Source organism: Mauremys mutica, unplaced genomic scaffold (assembly GCF_020497125.1).
Source record: "Mauremys mutica isolate MM-2020 ecotype Southern unplaced genomic scaffold, ASM2049712v1 Super-Scaffold_100324, whole genome shotgun sequence".
NCBI lineage: Eukaryota > Metazoa > Chordata > Testudines > Geoemydidae > Mauremys > Mauremys mutica.
This window is the reverse complement of record NW_025423314.1, coordinates 329,751-340,428: the sequence shown is the minus strand read 5'-3', so window position 1 is coordinate 340,428 and position 10,678 is coordinate 329,751. Positions and strand designations below refer to the sequence as shown.

The 10,678-nt window shown below is 54.1% G+C and overlaps 1 long non-coding RNA gene across 1 annotated transcript; it reads right to left on the bottom strand.

The window, feature by feature from the left end:
- Positions 1-2,198: 2,198 nt before the first annotated feature.
- LOC123360888 lies at positions 2,199-9,848 on the bottom strand. The gene is made up of 5 exons (XR_006576083.1): positions 9,810-9,848; positions 9,151-9,173; positions 8,171-8,283; positions 7,851-7,883; positions 2,199-2,214 (listed from the first exon to the last, which is right to left on the bottom strand). It is a non-coding gene; the product is annotated as an uncharacterized LOC123360888 (long non-coding RNA).
- Positions 9,849-10,678: the final 830 nt, after the last annotated feature.

Here is a 10,678-nt window from a genome sequence, read left to right as displayed (position 1 = left end):
CACAAGAGAATCTCCTGGCAAACACCTGAGCAACATAAGGGATACTGAAAGTGGGGGAGTTAGGGGAAGTGGCTGGTTCCCAGGGGTTTTGTTATTAAGTTAAAATAGGGCGTAGATTTTTCTTAGCTTGTGTATGGGTATGGAAATTGGTGGACTATCATCAGTCAGGTGTGAGAAAATTGCTAATTCAAATTCTATCCTATATAGTATGTTAGGCTTAGTTTGAGGTTTTTGGTCTATATACGTAAACTGCTTTTATCTGTTTGCTAACCACTTATTGCTGGGAAATTGGGGCTGTTGTTTTCTCTCCTCTCCTTGAGTTGTGAAGGGGGTGGGTGGGTTTAAAAAAGCTCACTCAGGTTTATTTTAGCTTTAGTTGGGTGTTGCACCATGGCTCACCTGCTGTCGTGTTGGGTTTAGTATGTAACAGGCCCTGGAGGAGGCTGGGGCGCTCCTAAATGGTTCCAGCAAATCAGTGTGAGAAGGGCCAAGCCCAGCTTGAGGTTTAGAGCCGCGGGGGTGGAGGTTCCCCAACTCTTTTTGGCACTAGGGAACCGGTTTCGTAGAACAAACTAATTTCCGCGGGACTGCCCCATAATCTGACCCCCACCCACTTCCTGCCCCCCCGACTGCCCGCCCCCATCAGAGAATCCCCGACTCCTCTCTGCTCCTGTGTCCTTACACCATCCCCCAGAGACCCCCACCACCCTGGGACCCCACCCCTACTCTACTGTCCCCTGACTGCCCCAACCCCTATCCCCCAACCCCGCTGAGTCCTGACAGAGCCACCCCCCGGAACACCCACAATCCAACCCCCCTTGCATTCCCTGCCCGCTCCCCCACCAACCTCCGCCCCCGCGCTGTGCCCCGACCATCCCCCGGACTCCCTGCCCCGTAGCCAACCCCCCTGGCCCCCAGGCCTCTTAACACCCGCCTCCCTCCTCAACCGGAGCCTCAGCGCCTCGCCCGACGAGCTTGCAGCGTGGTCTCCGGCGGGGCCTCTGGAGCTTCCCTCCTGCTCCGAGCCACGTGGGGAGGGAGCGGGGCTAGGGGGTGTTGGGGAGCCTCCCAGCCCGAGCTGGGGAGTTTGCGAGGCAGCTGAGCTCAGCCCGGAGCTTGCAGCCCCCCGCCCTCACCACGCGGCTCTTGACGGGGGCGGAGCTTATGGGCCCTGCCGGGAGACCCACGCCCGGTGATGTGCTTGGGGTCGCTTCGCGGCCCGGTTCCTAGCAGGCCGCGGACTTTGGGTACCGGTCCGCGGCCGGGGAGTTTTGGGGACCCCTGGGTTGTTAATTTTAAGAGAAATGAGGGCAACATCGCAGTTCCCAGGGACTGGCCCCCTGGGGGAGAGTCTGGGGATACCATCACACCCTAAACTACATTCGTGTCAGCAGGTTTGTCAAATTCCCGTCCCCTCCCTTAGAAATCTCCACCCAGGATATTTCCTGCCTCCCACCATCTCTAGCAGCTCCCACCAGTGGTGAGCAGCCTCCAGCTGGGGATCGCAGTGAACGGAGTCTGTTTTTAAAATTTGTAGAAGCCTTTTTAGAACCGGTTGTTCCAGGACCAAACTTGTTCTTAAAAAAGCTTTTGTAAATTTAACAAATGCTCAGGCAGCTGTCCACCACCCGGCCCCCGGCCCCAGCTCACCATCCACCCTTCTCCTCTGAAAAGCTCCACCCTTTCTTTCTCCTCCCCCTTTGAGGTTGTGGGGGGCTGGGATAGGGGTCGGGGCAGTCAGAGGGCAGGGTCCAAGGGGGCTGAATGGGGGCAACGGTCCCGGGGGGCAGTCAGGAAGGAGCAGGGGTTGGATGAGGTGGTGGGGGGCAGTCAGGGACAGAGAGAAGGGGTGGTTGGATGGGGCAGAGGTTCCAGGGGGGCATCAAGAATGAGAGGAGGGGTTTGATGGGGTGGCAGGGGCAGTCAGGGGACGGGGGGCATGGGTCGGGGTCCCCGGGGGGGGTCAAGGAGCATGGGGGGTTGGAAGGGGCATGACCCCCTCGTGAGGTGAGGACAAGGGAACCTGTTGTTAATATTTTGGCAGCTCATCACTGGCTCCCACCCTCCTGTACATTTACTGCTTCTCTCCCTCCAAGCAGAACCCACCACCAGCTCCCTGAGAATCCCTTACCTGAGCCAGCTCCATTGCAGCCATTTCCTTCCCCCTGGGAGGAGGGGATGATTTGGGGAGAAACGTGGACGTTATTCTGTAGCCTGCTAGGGCGAGAAAGGCAATGTTGAGAGAATTCAGACAGGGTTTCTGTCCTATTCCACATGTCGATTCCCCCCAGCAATTGTTCCCTGCTAATGGACATTCTAGGTTCTGCCACACTGTGAAGCACAGAGTGACCTTATCCCAGTACAGGCCTAGCCCCCTCCCACCAGGGTGTAGCCCTCTGACACATGGTGAAACCCTCCCAGGAGCAGAGTCTCTCTCTTATACTTATCAAGTTTGCGGGCGATACCAAACTGGGAGGGGTTGCAAGGACTTTGGAGGATAGAATTGAAATTCAAAATCATCTGGACAAACTGGAGAAATGGTCTGAAGTAAATAGGATGAAATTCAATAAGGACAAATCCAAAGTACTTCATTTAGGAAGGAACACTCAGTGGCACACATACAAAATGGGAAATGACGGCTTAGGAAGGAGCACTGCGGAAAGGGATCTGGGGGTCGTAGTGGATCACAAGCGAAATAGGAGTCAACAGTGTTGCAAAAAAAGCAAGTATCATTTTGGGAAGTATTAGCAGGAGTATTGTAAGCAAGACATGATAAGAAATTCTTCCGCTCTACTCCACGCTGATTAGGTCTCAACTGTATTAATGTGACCAGTTCTAGGGTACACATTTCAAGAAAGATGTGGACATATTTGAGAAAGTCCAGAAAGGGCAACAAAAATGATTAAAGATCTAGAAAACATCACCTATGAGGGAAGATTGAAAAAAACTGGGGAAGACTCAGAGTGGACATGACCATAGGACAAGAAGCAATGGATTTAAGGCAGTTTAGGATGGAGATTAGGAAAAAAACTTCCTAACTGTCAGAGTGGTTAAGCACTGGAATAAATTGCCCAGGAGGTTGTGGAATCTCCATCACTGGGGATATTTAAGAGCAGGCTGGACAAACACCTGTCAGAGATTGTCTAGATAATCCTGAGTCCTGCCTTGAGGGCAGGGGACTGGCCTAGATGACCTCTAGAGCAGTGGTCCCCAATCCCCTGCTAGGAACCGGGCCGCGAACCGACCCCTAGCACATCAAGAGGCGTGTCTCCGGCAGGGCCCCTAAGCCCCGCCCCCTCAGAGCCGCGTGGTGAGGGGGCGGGGCTGCAAGCTCCGGGCTAAGCTCAGCTGCCTCCGCTCGGCGTGGAGCTCCCAGCCCCGCCCCCTCCCCACGTGGCTCGGAGCAGGATGGAGCTCAGGCCCCGCCGGAGACACGCTGCAGCTGTCGGGCGAGGAGGGAGCCGGGGGTAAGAGGCTGGGGCCAGGGGGGTTGGCTAAGGGGCAGGGAGTCCTGGGACAGTCAGGGCACAGAGAGGGGGCGGAGGTTGGGGTAGCGGTCTGGGATTGCGGGGGGGTTGGAGTGTGGGTGTTCCGGGGGGGGTCTGTCAGGACTCAGCGGGGTGGGGGATAGGGGTTGGGGCAGTCAGGGGACAGAGAAGTAGGGGTGGGGTCCCCAGGGTGGTGGGGGTCTCTGGGGGATGGTGAGGGGACAAGGAGCAGGATGGGTCGGGATTCTGAGGGGGGCGGGCATTCGGGGGGGCAGGAAGTAGGTGGGGGTCAGATAGGGGGCAGGTCCGCGGAAAATTATTTTTTCTACGAAACCGGTCCCTAGTGCCAAAAAGGTTGGGGACCGCAGCTCTAGAGGACCCTTCCAGTTCTATGATTGTAAGAACCAAAGGCCAGAGAAGAGCAGAATCAAAGGAGTCACTCTGGGGATTCTCCCTGTCACTGTCCCCAAGGCAGCTCTCTCAGGTTAACTAAGTTGTTGGATGCTCCAGCCTTTATCCAGTCTCTCCTGGCAATGCCCCCTTCATGGCTGGGCCTAGTTTTTAGCTTTTGGGAAGTGTGACCCTGGGGGTGCTGAGACTGGGCCTTCTTGCCGCAGCACATCTTGTTCCTTTCTGTGGCTCCCCAGTGAGTCCAAATGAGTAGATACTCCTCATACAGACTGTGAACATAAGAAGGGCCCACTGCATCAGAGCAATGGTCCATCTAGCTCAGTGGCCAATGCCAGGTGCCCCAGAGGGAATGAACAGAACAGGTAACCATCAAATGATCCATCCCCTGTCACCCATTCCCAGCTTCTGGCAAACAGAGGCTAGAGACACCATCCCTGCCCAGCCTGCCTGTGACACTGGCAGACGAGGTTGTTAGCTCTTACACAAGCCTCTATGTCTTAGTTGAACATGGACAAACACACAGTGGAATCGGTCTGACTCAACTGTGTTAGTATTGTTAAAACAGGTATTAGGATTCTAAGAACATGTTTTAGACTTTATTGAGTGCTTGTGAGTTGCTGCCTGGGTTAATATCTGACTAGTTGTATTGTGAGCCTCTGTGGCTCTGTAAATCACCACACAGGAGAGAGACTTTACCTAGGTGAAGTGCTGATTGACAGCCGAATGCATTACACCCTGCCTGGCAGGAAAAGGTCCATCCACACCAGAGAGACTATTACGGCATGTTAAGGACAAAAGACTGTTGTGCTCTTGACTTCCCATTAGCTGAGTTTCCAGCTCAGAGCACATGGCAGGAAGGGGATGAAAAACCTCATACAGAAGGAACTGATTATCTGTATGCTGCTTGGACTCTGGGGGCAAAGTTCCTAGGCATAAGCATGAGATCCCCAGCTGCTTAGCCGGGGTTCGTCCTAAAGAATATGCAGAGCTTGCTTATTATAGAAGCTTCTATTACCTTTGAAATTTAAGACTGTAATTTGTCTGCATCTGGATGATTAGCTGCTGTGACAGGGCAAGGCCAGCTGGCTATAGGAAAGTATGAGAAACAGGTATGTTAGCCCCAGGCTAAACAAATCCCTGTTACCATGGTAACCAAATGACAGTTTCTCCAGGTTAATCAAGACACCTGGGGCCAATTAACATCCTTCCACAAATCTGTGGAGACAGCTAGGTTGATTGGAACCCCTGAAGCCAATCAGGGGCTGGCTGAAACTAGTTTAAAGAGCTCCCAGTTAGGCAGGTGGGTGTGCAGAACAGGAGCTGTGGGAGCGACTGATCAGTACACACCAGATCAGGCACAAGGAAGGAGGCCCTGAGGTAAGGGTGAAGTGGAGCCTGAGGAAGTGGGGCTGCTGTGGGGAAGTAGAACAGGGAATTGTATGTGTCCTGTTTCTAAAAGGTCAGATACCACAGCTGATACTATTAGGGTCCCTGGGCTGGAGCCTAGAGTAGAGGAGGGTCCTGGGCTCCCCCCTTTGCTCCCCTGATTAATCACTGAGACTGGGAGACAACAGAGACTGTTCAAGGGAGGGGAGCTTTGCCACCCCTCCCTCGCTGGCTTATGATGAAAATGGCTCAGTGGGCTGTGACCCTTGTCCCTAGAGAGAAGGGCTACGTGGAGGGTCACAGTGAGCCTCTGAGGCTAGCGAAATCCACCAGGAAATGCAGGGCCCATGGAGACAAGGACAGAGCTTTGTCACACTGCTTTAACTTTGTAAACAACTCTCATTTTCTTTCAAATAAATCTTAATACAGGTTATGACAGGACTGGCTACAAGTGTTGTCTTTGCTGGGAGATCCAAGCGTCATTTGACCTAAGGAAGTGACTGGTCCTTCGGGCCTGGCAGTAACCTGAACGTTGTTGTGACTCATGGGGTAAGGCAGGGTTCTCAACCATGAGTCTGGGGCCCCCTGGGGGGCCATGAGCAGCTTTCAGGGGGCTGCCAAGCAAGGCCGGCATTAGACTCGCTGAGGCCCAGGGCAGAAAGCTGCAGTCCCAGCGCATGGGGCTGAAGTCTGGGCCCCTGAGCCCCACCCCCAGGGCTGAAGCAATGTAGCTTTGTGGGGGTCTGGGGCCCCAGGAAGTTGCCCTGTTTGCTACCCCCTAACACCAGCCCTGGCTGTGATGTTATTAATATAACCTGTGACTGTATAGTTCATTGGTGCAACCACTGTTATATTTGCAGCAAATGTTGTACAACGGTTGTCGTGTAAGGTGTCTATGAAAAGGTTATAATTTGCTCCTGATGATGATACTACCTGTGTGGGTGTATCATTTTTGCAGTCAAAGTTAGGAATATTGGCTACGTTCTTGTACATCAGTGTGTTTTGATTCTGAAGTAGCCTTAGTAAAGCATTAGATCAGCTTCTTCAGAAAGGAATTTGCAAATCAAGTGCCCAATCAAGAAACACTTAAAGGACCTTGGGGAAACTCCAATCCACATACCCTGGTGGGCCGGGCCAGTTTCTTTACCTGCCATGTCCACGGGTCGGCCGATTGCAGCTCCCACTGGCCGCAGGTCTGCCGTCGCAGGCCAATGGGAGATGCAGGAAGCTGGCGCAGGCTGAAGGATGTGCTGCTGCCACTTCCCGCTGCCTCCATTGGTCTGGAGTGACAAACTGTGGCTAGTGGGAGCCGCGATCGGGCAAACCTGCCAACATCGCAGGTAAACAAACTGTCCCCAGCCTGCCAGGGTGCTTACCCTGGTGAGCCGCGTGCCAAAGGTTGCTGATCCCTGGAGCTAAAATATTTAAGAGACAAGTCAGTTGAAAATATAGTGGTGCAAGAACAAAGTAACATCGACTTCCCATTGTTACACAGGGTATGGCTACACTTACGGGTTTACAGCGCTGGTAGTTTGCAGCGCTGGTCATCCAGCTGTGTAGGAGCAGCGCTGGTGTGTGGCCACACTCACAGCTAACCAGCGCTGGTGTGTGGCCACATTTGCAGCATTTGCAGCGCTGTTGGGAGTGCTGCATTATGGGCAGCTATCCCAGCATTCAAGTGCACCAACGTGCTTTTCAAAAGAGGGGGGTGGAGGGTGGTGTACTGTGACAGGGAGCGGGGAAGATAGAGAGAGTGGATTTTTGGAGCCAACACTGTGTGTTAGCTTCCTGGATTGGAAAAAATCAAAAAATGTTCATGAGCCATTAGTATTTACTCTAATTGCAAACAGCCTGCCTCCAACTCGGACTCCCACGTTTCTCTCTCGCCGTGTGGTGTACTGTGACAGGGAGCGGGGAAGAGAGAGATTGGAAAAATCACAAAATGTTTGCAAACCCTAACAGCCTGCATCCAACACTGTTTCCCTGCCATCTCATTTGATCGTTCACAGCCAGGTACAGATAGCTCCTGTTTGCTGTGATCAGTGTTTGTTTTTATAGATAAGCAGTTCAAACGGAGCTCCAATCGGCTCCGTTCTGTTTCATTCACTCTCCCTGCCTGCCTCTCATTTGATTGTTTACAGCCAGGTACAGAACGGAGCTCCGATCGGAGCTCGTTCACAACAAAACAAAGAGAGGCTGCATAACAAAACAAAGAGAGTAATTTATAAAAGCATTCTGGGATACACCTTATTCCCTGGAGGCCAATCACAGCGCTGGTGTGTGGCCACACTTCATGACCAGCGCTGCAGCACCAGCGCTGGAATCCTTATTCCCCATGCGAGTGAGGGTGTACGGCCAGCGCTGCAGCCAGGGAGTTGCAGCGCTGGAAGTGCCCTGCAGGTGTGGCCACTTACTAATTGCAGCGCTGGTGGAGGCTTTCCAGCGCTGCAAATCGCCAGTGTAGCCATACCCTCAGCATCTAGCTGCTGGAGGCTGCAATCCCCTGTCGTTAACATGGTTATTGGGCTGAAATCTCCCCACGGCCAGTCAGAGATAGACACGTACCTGTGTCGCTCCCCAGCTTCCGTCGCAGCGTCTCTAGGGGAAGGAGAAGATGTGAGAGGTGAGAATTCAGGCCCTCTACATTAATGGAGAAATCCCCATTGCTTATTAATGGAACTGCTGTTAACGACGAGATGGTGACAGAGATCAGAGGCCGATAACGCAGCCGCTGCAGACAGGGCTGCTCCATGGGGAAGGGCGACTCGCTGAGCTGGGCTGTGAGATGGAGCCCAGGATCAGTGACATCACTAGAGTCCCCGACTCCTTCCCAGGGTCAGGGTTGCTCTGACCAGAGGAGACACCACCCCCAGACTCCAACTCACCTTTGAATCCCAGCAGCACCTCCTGCAGCAGGGCACTTTGCAGAGAGAAATCGCTGAGTCTCTTCTCCAGCTCCGCAAACGACGCCTCTGGCTTCCGAAATGTCCTGTCCTCCCTGCTGGGGAAAGGAGGGGTGGAGAAATAGGCCTGAGCCCCAGACCCTGAGCCCAGCAACCCCCAAACTTCACCAAAACCTGGATCTGAGCTTTGTAGCCTGAGATAGTCAATGTCAGGGTGAGTCACCTCAGCCCTGTGCTCCCCAGAGAGACGGGAAGTGGGGAGACACTCGAGCAAGGAACGGAGACATTGTTCAGGGGCTTTCTCAGGGACGCTCTGGTTCGGGGGGGGGGGGGGGCAGAGCCACCCCCAACGCTGGTTTACGGCAGGAACAAGGGGCACCAGCACGGGGATTATGTGGAAAGGGAGGAGACACAGACCAGAGAGTGGGCAGGTCCTACATGCTGACAGTGGCCACAGACAGAGCCCAGGGCTCCAGCAGGGAATGAACGTGGGCCCTTTAATGCCAAAACCCCCCAACCCTTCAGCTGAAACAGTAACCCTGGGGCGTCCAGCTCCTTTGGCAGAGAGGGCCACATTGCACCGTCCGTTACGGCCAGTGGCCAGGGCATCGGTTTAGACTCTGTGCCATGCTCCATTCGCAGCAGAACACCCACTGCTCTCCATGGGACACCCACGTACGAAGAACAAGGGGGGAATCTGCCCTTAGTATGGGGAAATAAATTTTAGTTCTTAGTATTTTGCCAAGTCTTTGCCTGTCACGTTCAGTGTCACTCAGGAGGAAAACAGCCCCTTCCTGGACACCCCTGTAGGGCCCTGCTGGTTCTTCCCTGTGTTTCCCTGCCTTTCCCACCCTCCTTTCCCCATTTCTCTCTCGCTTCCTGCCAGGGGGCAGCTTCCTATTCAGTGCAGTTATCAAACCTAGCAGCCCATGAGGGGGAGCGAAATGGAGCCCAGGACTTACCTGCCCCCAGTGCTCCCAGCACCCTAAAAAGGAGAGAAAGAGGAGGCCGTCAGGGGGAGTGTCCCTGGGTGGGGAGGCCCTCCTGCTCTGCAGGGGTCACCATTGAGGCCTCGGGCAGTAGGGGAATTTCAGGTTTCCATTCCCAGAGGTGCTGCCCCCCTACCAGGGACTTTCCCCTACGCAGCCCCAGCAATCCCTGCGGGCAGGTCCCACTGTGGAAATCTTCTCCCCGGGCACTTTACAGGCAGAAGATATTTCTCTGCATTGAGAATCAAATTCCCCCAGTGCTGAGAGACCCAGAAAGGCCCCTGGCCCCACTTAAACCCATTAACCTGCAGTGACAGGGGCCTTGGGCCTGGCTCGGGACCTCAGCATGGTGGGGAGGGGATTTCACCCTCCAAGTGCAAATGCAGAGAGACATTTCCAGGAGAGAAGGTCTTGGGGCTGCAGCATACAGGACTCCCAGGGCCCATCCCTGGCGCCGCTGCCAGACTCACTGGGTGACCTTGGGCAGGGCTCTGCCCCTCCCTCTGCCTCACTTTCCCCATTTGTCCCATAGGGATAATGCCCCTGACCCCACTCTGTAAAGTGCTTTGGGGTCTAGGGCTCAGAAGCGCCTAGAGAAACGCTGCGTATGTTCATTGCAATGACAGCCTGACCTGCAGGGGTTGGCTCAGCGGCTGCTGCCCCTTCTCTCCTCCTCTGCCGCTGAGCAGGGAAATCTGCCAGGACAGCTGCAGACGCCCTCATCCCTTCTCTGGACAATGGCTCTCTCTAGCTCCTCCAGCCGGGACAGCAGCCGCTGCTCCTGCTCCTCCAGAAACCCTCGCAGCTCCTGCCACTCCCAGACGATCTTCTGCCTCTCGGCTTCCGTCTGTTTCTGCAACAGGAGAGGGCGGCTCAGTAACGGGGGAACACAGAACATAAGAATGGCCAGACTGGATCAGACCAAAGGCCCATCTAGCCGGTATCCTGTCTTCTGACAGAGGCCAATGCCAGGTGCCCCAGAAGGGAATGAACAGAACAGAGAATCATCAAGTGATCCTATTCCCAGCTTCTGGCAAACAGAGGATAGGACACTCCATCCCACTCATCCTGGCTAATAGCCACTGATGGACCTGTCCTCCATGCACTTCTCTAGTTCTTTTTAGAACCCTGTTAGTGTCTCGGCCTTCACAACATCCCCTGGCAAGGGGTTCCACAGGTTGACTGTGTGTTGTGTGAAGAAATACTTCCTTTGTTTCTTTTAAACCTGCTGCCTATTCAATTCACTGGATGACTCCTAGTTCTTGTGTTATGAGGAGGAAATAACACTTTCTTATTTACTTTCGCCACACAAGTCATGATTTTATAGACCTCTACCATATCCCCCCTTAGTCATCTCTTCTCCAAGGTGAACATTCTCAGGCTTTGTCTACACTGGCACTTCTCTCCTGCCAACAAAGAGCAGCTACACTGCGCGCCAGTCAGCAGAACGGCTGTAGCGGCACAGTCCGTGTCGCTAAAAGCTGCAGGAGTGCAGCCATAG